The sequence below is a fragment of the Cherax quadricarinatus genome, chromosome 34 (assembly GCF_038502225.1).
Source record: "Cherax quadricarinatus isolate ZL_2023a chromosome 34, ASM3850222v1, whole genome shotgun sequence".
Lineage (NCBI taxonomy): Eukaryota > Metazoa > Arthropoda > Malacostraca > Decapoda > Parastacidae > Cherax > Cherax quadricarinatus.
Genome location: NC_091325.1, coordinates 18,622,113 through 18,639,249, shown reverse-complemented (window position 1 = coordinate 18,639,249; position 17,137 = coordinate 18,622,113).

Here is a 17,137-nt window from a genome sequence, read left to right as displayed (position 1 = left end):
TTCATGTGGTGGCTGTTTGGTTAACGTGGTGGCTGTTTGGTTAACGTGGTGGCTGTTTGGCTCATGTGGTGGCTGTTTGGTTAACGTGGTGGCTGTTTGGTTAACGTATTGGCTGTTTGGCTCATGTGGTGGCTGTTTGGTTAACGTGGTAGCTGTTTGGTTAACGTGGTAGCTGTTTGGTTAACGTGGTAGCTGTTTGGTTAACGTGGTGGCTGTTTGGCTCATGTGGTGGCTGTTTGGTTAACGTGGTAGCTGTTTGGTTAACGTGGTAGCTGTTTGGTTAACGTGGTGGCTGTTTGGCTCATGTGGTGGCTGTTTGGTTAACGTGGTAGCTGTTTGGTTAACGTGGTAGCTGTTTGGTTAACGTGGCTGTTTGGTTAACGTGGTAGCTGTTTGGTTAACGTGGCTGTTTGGTTAACGTGGTAGCTGTTTGGTTAACGTGGTAGCTGTTTGGTTAACGTGGCTGTTTGGTTAACGTGGTAGCTGTTTGGTTAACGTGGTAGCTGTTTGGTTAACGTGGTAGCTGTTTCGTTAACGTGGTGGCTGTTTGGTTAACGTTGTGGCTGTTTGGTTAACGTGGTAGCTGTTTGGTTAACATGGTGGCTGTTTGGTTCATGTGATGGCTATTTGCTTAACGTGGTGGCTGTTTGGTTTATGTGGTGTCTGTTTGGTTTATGTGGTGGCTGTTTGGTTTATGTGGTGGCTGTTTGGTTAACGTGGTGGCTGTTTGGTTTATGTGGTGGCTGTTTGGTTAACGTGGTAGCTGTTTGGTTAACGTGGTGGCTGTTTGGTTCATGTGGTGGCTGTTTGGCTAACGTGGTAGCTGTTTGGTTAACGTGGTGGCTGTTTGGCTCATGTGGTGGCTGTTTGGTTAACGTGGTAGCTGTTTGGTTAACGTGGTAGCTGTTTGGTTAACGTGGTGGCTGTTTGGTTAACGTGGTAGATGTTTGGTTAACGTGGTAGCTGTTTGGTTAATGTGGTGGCTGTTTGGTTAACGTGGTAGCTGTTTGGTAAACGTGGTAGCTGTTTGGTTAACGTGGTAGCTGTTTGGTTAACGTGGTAGCTGTTTGGGTAACGTGGTGGCTGTTTGGTTAACGTGGTAGCTGTTTGGTTAACGTGGTAGCTGTTTGGTTAACGTGGTGGCTGTTTGTTTCATGTTGTGGCTGTTTGGTTAAAGTGGTAGCTGTTTGGTTAACGTGGTGGCTGTTTGGTTAACGTGGTAGCTGTTTGGTTGACGTGGTGGCTGTTTGGTTAACGTGATAGCTGTTTGGTTAACTTAACGTGGTAGCTGTTTGGTTAACGTGGTGGCTGTTTGGTTAACGTGGTAGCTGTCTGGTTAACGTGGTAGCTGTTTGGTTAACGTGGTGGCTGTTTGGTTCATGTGGTGGCTGTTTGGTTAACGTGGTAGCTGTTTGGTTAACGTGGTAGCTGTTTGGTTAACGTGGTGGCTGTTTGGTTCATGTGGTGGCTGTTTGGTTAACTTAACGTGGTAGCTGTTTGGTTAACGTGGTGGCTGTTTGGCTCATGTGGTGGCTGTTTGGTTAACGTGGTAGCTGTTTGGTTAACGTGGTAGCTGTTTGGTTAACGTGGTGGCTGTTTGGTTAAAGTGGTGGCTGTTTGGTTCATGTGGTGGCTGTTTGGTTCATGTGGTGGTGACCTAGTTAATGTAGCAGTTATCTGAAGACACACTGTCTTGAGAAAGGCTCACGGAGACACAAATCCATGAGAAAGGTTATCATGAAAAAACAATTCCCAGAGTAAGGTTCTCAAGGAGAAGAAAATCCTTGAGAAAGGTTCTCGATGAGACACAGTGCAGTGAGGAAGGTTCTCAAAGAGACCGATATCTTAGGCAAGCCGACACGAGGAGACGATAGGGAGAATTATGTAAAGTTTGGGAGAGAAATGACAATAGGAATAAGTTAGTGGGATACACAGTGGTAAGGTGATAGTGGGGGAAGACTGGGGTAATAGTGGGGGAAGACTGGAGTGATGGTGGGGAAGACTGGAGTGATGGTGGGGAAGACTGGGGTGATGGTGGGGGAAGACTGGCGTGATGGTGGGGAAGACTGGAGTGATGGTGGGGAAGACTGGAGTGATGGGGGAAGACTGGGGTGATAGTGGGGGAAGACTGAGGTGATGGAGGGGAAGACTGGGGTGATGGTGGGGGAAGACTGGGGTGATGGTGGGGGAAGACTGGAGTGATGGTGGGGAAGACTGGGGTGATGGTGGGAGAAGACTGGGGTGATGGTGGGGGAAGGCTGGAGTGATGGTGGGGGAAGACTGGGGTGATAGTGGGTGAAGACTGGAGTGATGACGGAGGAAGACTGGGCTGAGGGTGGGAGAAGACTGGAGTGATGGTGGGGGAAGACTGGAGTGATGGTGGGGAAGACTGGAGTGATGGTGGGGGAAGACTGGAGTGATGGTGGGGGAAGACTGGGGTGATAGTGGAGGAAGACTGGGGAGATGGTGGGGGAAGACTGGGGTGATAGTGGAGGAAGACTAGGGTGATGGTGGGGGAAGACCGGGGTGATGATGGGGGAAGACTGAGGTGATGGTGGGGGAAGACTGGGGTGATGATGGGGGAAGACTGGGGTGATGGTGGGGGAAGACTGGGGTGATGGTGGGGGAAGACTGGGGTGATGGTGGGGGAAGACTGGGGTGATGGTGGGGGAAGACTGGAGTGACGGTGGGGAAGACTGGGGTGATGGTGGGAGAAGACTGGGGTGATGATGGGAGAAGGCTGGAATGATGGTGGGGGAAGACTGTTGTGATAGTGGGGGAAGACTGTGGTGATGGTGGGGAAAAACTGGGGTGATGGTGGGGGAAGACTGGAGTGATGGTGGGGGAAGCCTGGGGTGATGCTGGGGAAGACTGGGGTGATGGTGGGGGAAGACTGGAGTGTTGGGGGAAGACTGGTGTGATGGTGGGGGAAGACAGGAGTAATGGTGGGGGAAGCCTAGGGTGATGGTGGGGAAGACTGGGGTGATGTTGGGGGAAGACTGGAGTGATGGTGGGGGAAGACTGGAGTGATGGTGGGGGAAGACTGGAGTGATGGTGGGGGAAGACTGGAGTGATGGTGGGGGAAGACTGGAGTGATGGTGGGGGAAGACTGGAGTGATGGTGGGGGAAGACTGGAGTGATGGTGGGGGAAGACTGGAGTGATGGTGGGGGAAGACTGGAGTGATGGTGGGGGAAGACTGGAGTGATGGTGGGGGAAGACTGGAGTGATGGTGGGGGAAGACTGGAGTGATGGTGGGGGAAGACTGGAGTGATGGTGGGGGAAGACTGGAGTGATGGTGGGGGAAGACTGGAGTGATGGTGGGGAAAGACTGGAGTGATGGTGGGGGAAGACTGGAGTGATGGTGGGGGAAGACTGGAGTGATGGTGGGGAAAGACTGGAGTGAAGGTGGGGGAAGACGGGAGTGATGGTGGGGGAAGACTGGAGTGATGATTTGGGAAGACTGGAGTGATGGTGGTGGAAGACTGGGGTGATGGTGGGGGAAGACTGGAGTGATGGTGGGGGAAGACTGGAGTGATGGTGGGGGAAGACTGGAGTGATGGTGGGGGAAGACTGGAGTGATGATGGGGGAAGACTGGAGTGATGATGGGGGAAGACTGGAGTGATGGTGAATAAAAACGTATTGAACTCGTGCCGTAGAGGAGAAAAATGAGGAACAGGAACAAGATGAGCAACATCCTGAAGAGGAGATGCAGGAAGAGAAGAAGGAAAAGGAGAAGGGTTAAGAGAAAGAAGAGCGTTGATGGTATAGACGAGGATTAAGAAGAGAATTAGCAGGAGGAGGAGGACGACGAAGAACAGGAAGAGGAAGAGGAGCAAGGGATGGAGAGATAAAATATGAATAAATTAGAGAAGAGAGAAACAGAAGATTGAGGGAGAGGAGAGGAAGAATACTGTGCCTAACGTATTAAGTCAAAAGAGGGACGAAGAGTAAAGAGGGAGGAAAGGAAGAAGACAGAACTGACTCAAGTATGGAACACGTTCGTACAGCATTATGATGTCAACGAGATAAAGTCAGCTGATCAAATGAAAATGCTGGCCCACAGATGGCTTCAACTTTACCCTTGTATGTTTCATATTAAAAATGCTTTCAAATAAACTGATGTAGGTAACAGCTCTTAGCTTGTTAATAAAGTTAGGAATTCCTAACCTAATCTTGTCAAACCCTGTGTAAAAAAAATATAAGAGAAGAAAACAGAGAGAGAGACAGAGAGAGAGAGAAAGAGAGAGAGAGAGAAAGAGAGAGGAAGGAAGGCCGAGGAGAGGAACGAGCAATAAAAGAGCTGAGACTCTAATTAAGCTCTCAGATCTTCACGCTCTATCAACAAAAGCCGCAGATAAATTGTTTAAATTGGTGGTGCTCAGGCGCGAGAATGTGTAAAAGTTGAGAATGAGGTGATGAAGACAAAAAGAAAGTGAACAAAACAAAACAATAAAGAGAGAGAGAGAGAGAGAAGCAGTAACTGTAACAGGGTGAAACGCTGTTACTGTAGGGGAAAACAAACATACACACATAAGCGTTCGTGTGCCCAAACACACACACACACACACACACACACACACACACACACACACACACACACACACACACACGTATGTAGCAACAATGTGCAAGGAGGCTGAGGAGAGGTTTGTACCCAAGGGTAACAGGAATAATGAAAAAGCCAAGATGAGCCCATGGTTCACCCAAAGGTGCAAGGAGGCAAAAACCAAGTGTGCTAGAGAATGGAAGAAACATAGAAGGCAAAGGACCCAGGAGAATAAGGAGAGCATTCATAGAGCCAGAAACGAATATGCAGAGATAAGAAGGGAGGCCCAACGACAATATGAAAACAACATAGCAGCGAAAGCCAAATCTGACCCGAAGCTGTTATACAGCCACATCAGGAGGAAAACAACAGTCAAAGACCAGGTAATCAGGTTAAGGAAGAAAGGAGGAGAGACAACAAGAAATGACCGTGAAGTATGTGAGGAACTCAACAAGAGATTCAAAGAAGTGTTCACAGAGGAGACAGAAGGGGCTCCAGAAAGACGGAGAGGTGGGGTACACCACCAAGTGCTGGACACAGTGCAAACAACAGAGGAAGAAGTGAAGAGGCTTCTGAGTGAGCTAGATACCTCAAAGGCAATGGCACCAGATAACATCTCCCCATGGGTCCTGAGAGAAAGAGCAGAGGCGCTATGTGTACCCCTAACAACAATATTCAATACATCTATCGAAACAGGGAGATTGCCTGAGGCATGGAAGACAGCAAATGTTGTCCCAATCTTTAAAATAAGGAGACAGACATGAAGCACTAAACTGCAGACCAGTGTCACTGACATGTATAGTATGCAAAGTCATGGAGACGATTATCAGGAGAAGAGTGGTGGAACACCTAGGAAGGAATGATCTCATCAACAGCAGCCAACATGGTTTCAGGGACAGGAAATCCTGTGTCACAAACCTACTGGAGTTCTATGACATGGTGACAGCAGTAAGACAAGAGAGAGAGGGGTGGGTGGACTGCATTTTCTTGGACTGCAAGAAGGCGTTTGACACAGTTCCACACAAAAGATTAGTGCAAAAACTGGAGGACCAAGCAGGGATAACAGGGAAGGCACTACAATGGATCAGGGAATGCTTGTCAGGAAGACAGCAGCGAGTCAAGGTACGTGGCGAGGTGTCAGAGTGGGCACCTGTGACCAGCGGGGTCCCACAGGGGTCAGTCCTAGGACCAGTGCTGTCTCTGGTATTTGTGAACGACATGACGGAAGGAATAGACTCTGAGGTGTCCCTGTTTGCAGATGACGTGAAGTTGATGAGAAGAATTCACTCGATCGAAGACCAGGCAGAACCACAAAGGGATCTGGACAGGCTGCAGACCTGGTCCAGTAATTGGCTCCTGGAGTTCAATCCCACCAAGTGCAAAGTCATGAAGATTGGGGAAGGGCAAAGAAGACCGCAGACGGAGTACATTCTATGGGGCAAGAGTCTACATACCTCACTCAAGGAAAAAGATCTTGGGGTGAGTATAACACCAGGCACATCTCCTGAAGCGCACATCAACCAAATAACTGCTGCAGCATATGGGCGCCTAGCAAACCTCAGAACAGCATTCCGACATCTTAATAAGGAATCATTCAGGACCCTGTACACCGTGTACGTTAGGCCCATATTGGAGTATGCGGCACCAGTTTGGAACCCACACCTAGCCAAGCACGTAAAGAAACTAGAGAAAGTGCAAAGGTTTGCAACAAGACTAGTCCCAGAGCTAAGAGGTATGTCCTACGAGGAAAGGTTAAGGGAAATCAACCTGACGACACTGGAGGAAAGGAGAGATAGGGGGGACATGATAACGACATACAAAATACTGAGAGGAATTGACAAGGTGGACAAAGACATGATGTTCCAGAGATTGGACACAGTAAGAAGGGGACACAGTTGGAAGTTGAAGACACGGATGAATCACAGGGATGTTAGGAAGTATTTTTTCAGCCACAGAGTAGTCAGTAAGTGGAATAGTTTGGGAAGCGATGTAGTGGAGGCAGGATCCATACATAGCTTTAAGCAGAGGTATGATAAAGCTCACGGTTCAGGGAGAGTGACCTAGTAGCGACCAGTGAAGAGGCGGGGCTAGGAGGTCGGACTCGACCCCTGCAACCTCAACTAGGTGAGTACAACTAGGTGAGTACACAGATGGGACACAGAAACAAGGGGTCACAGTTGGAAGTTGAAGATTCAGATGAGTCACAGGGATGTTAGGAAGTATTTCTTCAGTCATAGAGTAGTCAGAAAGTGGAACAGTTTGGCGAGTGATGTGAAGGCAGGAACCATACATAGCTTCAAGACGAGATATGATGAAGCTCACGGAGTAGGGAGAGAGAGGACCTAATAGCGTTCAGTGAAGAGGCGGGGCCAGGAGCTGAGTCTCGAACCCTGCAACCACAATTAGGTGAGTGCACACGTACACATACAGAGAGAGAGAGAGAGAGTTATGAATCGGTCTCTGCAACCACATACAGATGAGCACACTCACATTCACATCCACCCAAGATTTATGGACCCTAATAGTTATCCTATTTTGCTCCATCGTCTCTAAATGCCCAACCTTCCCCGTCATATTTTAATCCCACAGCTCTTCAAGAACAACCTAACATTCACTTCTTGTACAACCTTGTCTACAAATATACTAAACAGCCGCAGTAACATCACACGTATCTAAGACCTACTATTTAACTGGAAAATAATTCCCCCCCTTTCCTATGTATCATAACCCGGCGTCACAGTCCCTATTAAAAGATTTTTAATGTTTTTAATAACCTACTACCTATTCCATGCATGTGTAACATCTGCTGCATTGCTTCTCTATTCACCCTATCATTTGCCTTTCTAAATCCATAAATGCAACAACTCTGGTTACTCTGGAACTGTTATCCCTCGTTTGCGATGATTACATAGTGGTGAAGGGAACACAGTGGTTGAGGTAACGCAGTTGTGGAGGTAACACAGTGGTGGAGGTAACATACACAGTGGTGTGGATAATACACACTGGTGGAGGTAACATATACAGTTGTGCAAGAAGGGTATAAAATACCGACAATATGAAAGTTAAGACACGTGTGCAACATCTGGATATCTTTATCGTAGACGTTTCGCCATCCAGTGGCTTTATCAATACAGATTGTTGGACATAACTGGAAGACAGTAGAACTATATACAAAAGATGAGGTAATCAGTCCCTCAGCCTTGGAGTTAGTGTTCACAGCATCGTGGTGGAGGAGAGCCTGGAGCAAAGGCAAGAAGACTGGCGGTTATATAGGCGTCAGTGGATAAGGAGGTGCAGCAGACGAGGGCATAGTCACTGGTAGGCGGGATTCCCCAGTGGAAGTAGGTCCTACCCAAAGAGATGGGTTAGTTGTAACAGCCGTGAAGAAGGTCTTGTAGATGTCCTCTGAACCAAGATTCCATGATGTTGCAGTGTCTGATATCTACAAGACCTTCTTCACGGCTGCTACAACTAACCCATCTCTTTGGGTAGGACCTACTTCCACTGGGGAATCCCGCCTACCAGTGACTATGCCCTCGTATGCTGCACCTCCTTATCCACTGACGCCTATATAACCGCCAGTCTTCTTGCCTTTGCTCCAGGTTCTCCTCCACCACGATGCTGTAAACACTAACTCCAAGGCTGAGGGACTGATTACCTCATCTTTTGTATATAGTTCTACTGTCTTCTAATTATTTCCTAGAATCTGTATTGATAAAGCCACTGGATGGCGAAACGTCTACAATAAAGATATCCAGATGTTGCACATGTGTCTTTACTTTCAACATATACAGTGGTGGAGGTAACACAGTGGTGTAAGACACGCAGTGGTGTAAGACACGCAGTGGTGTAACACACGCAGTGGTGTAACACACACAGTGGTGTAACACACAGTGGTGTAACACACACAGTGGTGTAACACAAGCTGCAGATGAACTCGCTAAAATAACTTAATAGTGCTGGTACTCTGCATGACCGAGTTATTAAGTCTGCTGCAGTTATAAATTTCAGATTAATTCAGTAATTATACATTACATGGTAGAAATAATTCCATAGTCCCGAGGCCCATCAGATGATATAATCAGAGAAATTGCCTCACAGGTTTCCCGTGTCTCTGATTGTACAATTTAGTATCGATATTTTTCTCTGGTTTCGAGGTTTTCAACCTGAGATGAACTGAGGTTTTGGTTCTTTCACAGCTTTCTTAAATGTGTGAAAAGAATATTTTCGTCTTTTTTTTAAATATTTTCGTTTTCTTAATGAGTGTTAATGACAATTTAGAAAAATATCTAAGCTGAGGCTCTTTGAGATACGTTTAGAATATTTTAATGTGAATGATGACGAATCTAACATTCAGAATTTTTAAGGAAAAGCTGGCAAAGTCAGTAGGTTTTGATATGTTCTGTTTTCAAATCGTCACGGCAAGAAATATGAGCATCACTGGTCAACACACAGCTGATCATATAGTCACAGCAAAGCACCTGAGCGACATTTGTAAACACAGCTGACGATGAGTCATAACAGGACGCACGAACATCACTTGTAAACCACAGTTGAAGATTACATCGTGACAGCAAGACACAGGAGCATCACTTGTAACTACAGAGCAGAGGATCACAGCCACAAAACACAGAGTATCACTTGTAAACACACAGCTGATGATCAGTCACAGTAAGACATAGTAAAGTCACTTGTAAACATAGCCGATAATCAGTCAGCAAGACACAGTAACGTCACTTGTAAACACAGCTGATGATCAACCATTCTTTTTCTGGCTGATTAATTCCTGGTTCACACAAGTTGCAACAGTGTTAATGTTATTAAATGTCTTTGACATGAACCTTGTCTTTAACTCAGTGTAATTCAACACTATGATGATGTTTTGTAAAAACATCTTTTTTTTGCCTGCGATACAAGCGCTTCAGTAAGATATTGTGTGTCTTCTTTATTTTCTGTGCTGAATTATAATTATATTGTAAAATCATAATAAGGTATGTTGAAACAAGGAAAAAGCGTTTTTTTTAAGGTATATGCAGTGTCAGTAGCTACATATTAATATCTTCATTATTTACTGTCTTACATCATTAATGCTGTATCTATTGGAGAAGGTTAAAAAAAATTACAAAAGAAATTTGGTAAGTTTAAGAAGTTTGAAAATTCCTGTTCCAGGTAACCCCTCAAGGAGGGGAGTGGGGTGCCTTGATGCTGGTAAAAGGCTTTTGATCAGAGGAACTGGAGCTATCTTTTTTCCTGGCTCCAGCCTGATTGCCTCTCAATTTCAGGTCACTGTATGACTTCTCAGGGCATAATGTTTACGAAAATTATGTTATTTGTACTAATCTCTATATCTATGAGAGTCATTTACCGCAAGTTCGATCCTCCGTTCTTTTATAACGAGATAGACACTACTATTTATAAATGAGAAGTACTGACTTGGATGTCTGTAAATGGATTATTATTCTCTTGGGTTTGAGACACTCAAACTTCCGCAAGTTGTAAATTAGCTAATTTCTGAACCTAGAAGTTATAGAGGGAAACTCTGATACAAACTTCTTAAGAAAACATGGAACATTATCCCTGGTTTCGAGACATCGAGGAATTATTTTTTGAATATAATATTCCACAACAGATTCAAAATTGTTCACTCAGTGGGACTACCTCAGTATCGCATTGTTGTGTGACGTAGTGCTGAGGAAAAGATCCCAAGACAAGAAAAGTTAATATCATCAAGACAAGCCTTGTTACAGCCGGATGTCCAGCAATTTTCTCTTCCTCAGCCTTCCCTTTCCTCTTCATCATCTCACCTCACTTTCTGTTTTCCACGCTGACTTTAGTGTGAATATCACAGGTTCCGACCATGGAGGAAAAGGAGGATCGATCTTCTTTCTAGCTCACCATGAAGACCTTCTCATCTGATATCATAATCGGAGCTTTTGTGAATCACAATGAAGTGATCCTCGAGTTGGTCCAGGATCACTGCCTCTTCAGTATGACCCTCCTTTTAGTTTCAACGACGGTTTTCTTGAGCTGATTGTGTTTACGGACCTTCTTCAGACGTTCTCCTTTGGTGTAAGCCAGTGTTGACGACGGGACTTTAGCGTTCTCCCATATCTTTACCGCTGCTTGAAGTTGCTTTGCGGCATTTCTTTCGTATTTGTCTCATGAAAAAGTAAACGCAGTAATAATTCCTATGCACTATGCCTCTGAAAAGCATTCGAGTACTGGCTATATGTGGATCAGGAGTATAAACAACCCATAAAGTTGGGATATTATGTGCTACTATATCCAATTATCAGAGAACAGATGAATGAAAAAGAGAATGAATTAGATTACATAACCATAATACATACAAAATTGTACATATCAAGAAGAAAAAATCAAATAATGAAAGTAAATCAGTTTTTTCGTTAGAATTTCGATGGGGTGCAAAAAAAAAAAAAAAAAAAAAAAAAATCAACGTTTTGCGCCACTCCTACACATCACATTCCTTTTAAATTGGCAACAAAGACGCTGTACATAAAGTGGGATAAGGGCATTATGTGCATGCATGATTCAGGAAACTTTCATTATTACACCTATGAAAAAAAAATCCTAGTGCACATCACAGTAAATAAGTTAGCCTGGGAAGATCAAACACTTTGAGAACGTTTATGGCGCCATAGGCTTCTAGATTTCCTGTTCGTTGTTCTACACTCCTGAAACCCTTCAGTTTGTCCTCGAGAATGGCGTCAATGGCCTCAGCTCCTGGAGGGGGTCCGAGCAAGGGATCAGTGGTTGACGCACCTGGTAGTACGGATCTCGTTGCAGTGATTGCTTGCTGGCTAGCTGAGATGATTTCGCATTTTGAAGGATTGAAGATGAATCCTCTGGCATTATCAAATATCCTCACGTGATCAAGAGTTGCAAATACGGAGCCGCTTGTGCCTGCCAGCAAGCTATCATCCAATAATCCATAAACCACATGTTTAGAGTTCGCTAGTTAATCTTCTAAGTATTTCCCAAGCGATATATATATGTCGTGCCAAACAGGTAAAACTTGCGACTCTGGCTTAAATAACAACTCCTTTCTTGTCGAATAAGAAAAGCGAAAATTTGTGTATGCAATAATTTTGCAAAAATCATTCTGAACCTAACAAAACAAAAATATATTTCATTGTGTTTGTTTATTACTAAATTATTTTAAACTTATCTAAAATATATTAAGTTTGAGCTAAATTAAATTGCGCTTGTTAGGTTAGGTAAGTTTTCTAAGTTGTTTTTTTGGTACAAAATTATTAATTTTTACATTAAAAATATTTATGTATATATTGTTAAACATATTAGGGAAACGTATATACAATATATCTTTAAACGTATGAGTTGGAAATGGGAAGTAAGCACTAACAGCCTCCACAGCCTCTCGATAGGCTATGGACTCGAATAATCTACGTAGTTCCATTTACAAGCTCAAGAATTTAATACACAATAACCGTTTACATATTAGGGACATTTTTAGTGACTTGCTGCCATACCCACCATATTTTTTCACCTTGTGTCACTGTGTCAAATTTTATTCGTACTTGACACCCATTTGCTATGCTACATTCTAGTTAAAACCTAGTTGCTGCCTTCCATTCTTAGCTAAGTAAACCTGTTCTACGCTCCAGTTCATAGCTAAAATATCATTAAATTCGTTCCAGTCTTAACGACTTGCCACGTTTCCACTTTAGTAAAAGTCATTCGCTGCTTTACCATTTTATTTAATATCTATTTGCATATTCCAGTCCCGTTTAGAAGCCATTTACAGTTATATTTAAAATACCTTTCTAACTGAATCTTATTTTATTACTTTTTCAAGGTTAACTGCTTTGTTCCAGGTTCTTCGAAAATTAATTAGTAGCGCTCCAAGCCCGGCTAACAATAATTTTCTATGCCCCAGGGACGGTTTAAAAATAATTTGCTGTTTCAAGCTCGGTTAAAAATAATTTGGTACACCCCAAGCCTGGTTAAAAATAATTTGCTGCACCCCAAGCCTGGTTAAAAATAATTTGCTGCACCCCAAGCCTGGTTAAAAATAATTTGGTACACCCCAAGCCTGGTTAAAAATAATTTGCTACACCCCAAGCCTGGTTAAAAATAATTAGCTATGTTCCAAGCATGGTTAAGAATAATTTGCTACGCTCCAGGCCTGGTTGAAAATAATTTGCTACGCCCCAAGCTGGTAAAAAAATAATTTGCTACACTCCAAGCCCAGATAAAAAATAATTTGCTACCCCCAAACCACTTATTTAAAAAAAAACTCCCCCAAACTCAAGCTCCCTCCACAGTGTGCCACAAATTCTTGCAAAAAATCTTATAATAACGAGAGAAGCAGCGGCAGCAGCAGAGCTGTATGCATCAGGAAGAGACACGCGATATGTAATTACTATAGTTGAGGAAGGAAAAGCCTGTCACAAAATATTCACTGCTTACACACTGCTGGTATTGTGTTACTCGAGGTGTTGCGGGTGTTGGTGGTAGTTGTGGTGGTGATTGTGGTGGTGGTTATAAGTCAATATTGTAATTAATTATTTTGGGTACAAAAATATTTTTCCAAACCTAAACTAAGTAAGATTTACTTTCTTAGCAACATCATTAGCTCAGAATTTGACGTGTACAATTTATTAAGAAATTATACGGGGGAGGAAGAGGAAAGGAAGAAATCGAAGAGGCATAGAAGGATAAGGAGGAGGAAGAAAAAATGTGAAACAGAAGAAGAATAAGAGAAACACGAAACAAACGAACTGAGGAAGCTTCGTTTAAATTAGTAACCACAGAAGGTTGGCAACAGAGGATAACCCAAGAAAGCCAAGCACTGTGACAGTGCTATCCTCTGAACCCAGGATGCGACCCACGACAGTATACTAATACCTAGGTATCACCTGTTTACTGCTAAATGAAAAGATGCAACAGGTGTTAGGAAACCATGCCTAGTGTCTTCACCCGTCCGTAAAACCTTCAGTCATGGTTGCATTTTGCTGGTACCTGATCAGCTGGTGTGGTCTTGAAGACTAGGTCTGGTGTGGTCTTGAAAACCAAGTCTGGTGTGGTCATGAAAACCAGATCTAGAATAGCCTTGACGACTGATTCTGCTGTAGTCCTGAAAAACCAGGCTGCATGTGGGCTTGACTACCAAGTCAGATGTGTTCACGACGACCATATCTAGCGTGGACTTAACCAGGTCTGGTTTGATCTTGACGTCCTGGACTGGCAAAGTCGTGACCTAACGGAACGTTTGATTCATTGTTAATACCTTGGCGAAATACGTCAATTTTTCCAAAGGAAAAGTTTTCAGAGCCTCATAAAAGTAATTACTGGCTTCTGTGAGTCGTTCTCCACACAGCCCACATCTGCAGTCTCCCACAGGAGACATGAAAATGTAATTTTTTGCTGTTTCTACTTGTGTTATTTTCTTTATCGCCTTTCTTGCGTCTTCTGCCTTTCTTCATACTCTCTTCTTCCTCTCCTTGCGCCTCTTCTAGATTTGCTTGATCCTTATGTCTTTGGTTTTACATTGTATGTATTCCAGCGTTTTTTCTGCCTTTATATCCTCGTCTCTCGTGTTATCGTCTACCTCTTCTTTCGTTATTTTCCACATATCTCCTGGGTCCTTTTGTCCTCTTTTGTCTCTTTTAGTTTTCTGTATGTGTCCTTTTCTGCCATTTTTTTTATTTGCCCTCTTCTTCCTGTGTTCTCTTCTTCTCCTTATATTATCCTCTTCTTGTGTTTTTTCTCTCTTGTTGCCCTCCATTTCTGCTGCTATTCTCGTCCCGACCTTCCAATCACCTTATTCTCCCTCCCTTACACCCTTGTCTGAACCCTACCCCTGTCCCTCGTGATCTTTGTGTCTCTAACCCTCTCTCACCAGGAATCTTCCCTCTCCGGCTCTCCCACTTTATGACTCTCTCCCTCCCTCACCAGCCCTCTCCCACCCTCTCCCTAACCCGCCTCTTTCCTGACACCTTCCTTTCTCCTGGACTGCATTTTCTCATTTCATTTTCTCCACAAGCAATTTCTTCTTCATACATTCTCCTATTATTCTTTTGATTAAGAAATAATGCCTCGCTAGCTCTCTTATCCTTTAAAAGTTTGGTACCCTGCACGTGGCAGTTTAATAGGCACAAGCTGAACCTTTCCAGAGGCAGTCAGATCCCAGGAAAATGTTCACAGTGCCTGGAGCCAATAGAGGAACTCTTCGTTATCTCAAGTGACCAATGAGATTCTTTCCCAAGCGGAGTGAGGAGTTGAGGTTTTAGGTTAGGTTAGGTAATGTTTGTCAGGAAACAGAACAAGTGTTCCTTAACGCGGGTCTTAGTCATATAATGACCCACCACTGAAGAGCCTTTGGTCATCTGACGCAGGTCTTCCACTGACTTACCGCAGTTAATCGCTTTAAAAATTATGGTTATGAAGCAGTGTAGTCCTATACTACTGCTACTACTATCTTTATTTACTACAAGTACATGTACAAGGTATACAGGCCTACCAAACCATACCCCGGCCGGGATTGAACCCGCGGTCAGAGAGTCTCAAAACTCCAGCCCGTCCTATGGTGTAGAAATATACCTAGTTGGACGAATCTTATTGTGGCTAGCTGGTCTAGTGGCTAACGCGACGGGCTGGAGTTTTGAGACTCTCTGACCGCGGGTTCAATCCTGGCCTTGGTATGGTTTGTTTGCAATCGTGTCATTACGATTTCGTGAGTCAAGTTATACAGGCCTAGCTGACATCAGTGACGTACTAGTACATATGTATAGAATATACTCGCAAGAGTCTGTTTTATAGTCATTCTCAATCGCTCGTAAGTTGGAATTATAACTGGACTCGCTTTCAAAACTCATAAATCGTATATATCAGAGATACTGCAAAATACATGAGTAAAAAAGACCTTAGAATGTGCCAATGTAAAACATACTATGAGCACAGTGAAATTCTTCCACTATTTTGATTACAGAACGCTCTAGGGATATCATTAAAAGGAACGTCTTGTCTCAAAAGTTTCGTCATTATCGAAAGTTCTGTCATTATCAAACAATTCTAAACTACAGCAATAACTCATAGTTCAGTGGTAGCACGAGCGGCTCGCAACCGAAACCACCTGGGTTTAATCCCGGATGGGGGCGAGACGTGTGGACAAGCCTCGTAACACCTGCTGCCTCTCTTCTTCAGTTACTGGGGTGTTTTGGGTCGTCCTCTATGGAACCGTAATTAAAGTAAGCTAAGTAATTTAAATAAGTAAATTTGTGTTTACCACTTAATTATATAACTTTTTTCTTTTCAATTTTCTTGAGGGTAGACGGTTGTTAGGACACATGAAAAATACATTACGTAGATTTAACCTAAGCTTCCCCCGTAAAGTTTAACAGAGTGGCTTGTTTTCAGGGGGATCTGGCTTGTTTTCAGGGGGGTCTGGCTTGTTTTCAGGGGGATCTGGCTTGTTTTCAGGGGGATCTGGCTTGTTTTCAGGGGGATCTGGCTTGTTTTCAGGGGGATCTGGCTTGTTTTCAGGGGGATCTGGCTTGTTTACAGGGGGATCTGGCTTGTTTTCAGGGGGATCTGGCTTGTTTTCAGGGGGATCTGGCTTGTTTTCAGGGGGATCTGGCTTGTTTTCAGGGGGATCTGGCTTGTTTTCAGGGGGATCTGGCTTGTTTTCAGGGGGATCTGGCTTGTTTTCAGGGGGATCTGGCTTGTTTACAGGGGGATCTGGCTTGTTTTCAGGGGGATCTGGCTTGTTTTCAGGGGGATCTGGCTTGTTTTCAGGGGGATCTGGCTTGTTTACAGGGGGATCTGGCTTGTTTACAGGGGGATCTGGCTTGTTTTCAGGGGGATCTGGCTTGTTTTCAGGGGGATCTGGCTTGTTTACAGGGGGATCTGGCTTGTTTTCAGGGGGATCTGGCTTGTTTTCAGGGGGATCTGGCTTGTTTTCAGGGGGATCTGGCTTGTTTACAGGGGGATCTGGCTTGTTTTCAGGGGGATCTGGCTTGTTTTCAGGGGGATCTGGCTTGTTTTCAGGGGGATCTGGCTTGTTTACAGGGGGATCTGGCTTGTTTTCAGGGGGATCTGGCTTGTTTTCAGGGGGATCTGGCTTGTTTTCAGGGGGATCTCAACGCAAATACTCCGCACTGCTTGCCTTTCCTGGGTTATCCTGGTTTATTAACCACCCGGATTTAATTATCCGAGTAAAGTTTTCTTCTTTCTCTTGTATTCCATGCACTGTATTTATTTCTCCTACTCATTGCATTCTTCTGTCTTATTCTCTTGCTGTTTCTCATGAGTTGGAAGAAGCAAGCTCACTCCTAAGATAGCTCACTACACAGCTTCAAGAGTAGGTATGATAGGTACCTACGGCCTATAAATTAGCAATAGTTTAGCAGTAGTTTAGGAGACAGGGCCCAGGAGCTGAGACGCGACACCAGTACGGTTCAGCTACTGCCAATTCAGAATTTCATATTTATTTCTGTCCCCATTCCACGGTCCACCAAGCTCTCATCACCATTCCACGGTCCACCAGCCTCTCATCACCACTCCACGGTCCACCAGTCTCTCATCATCGCTCCGCGGTCCACCAGCC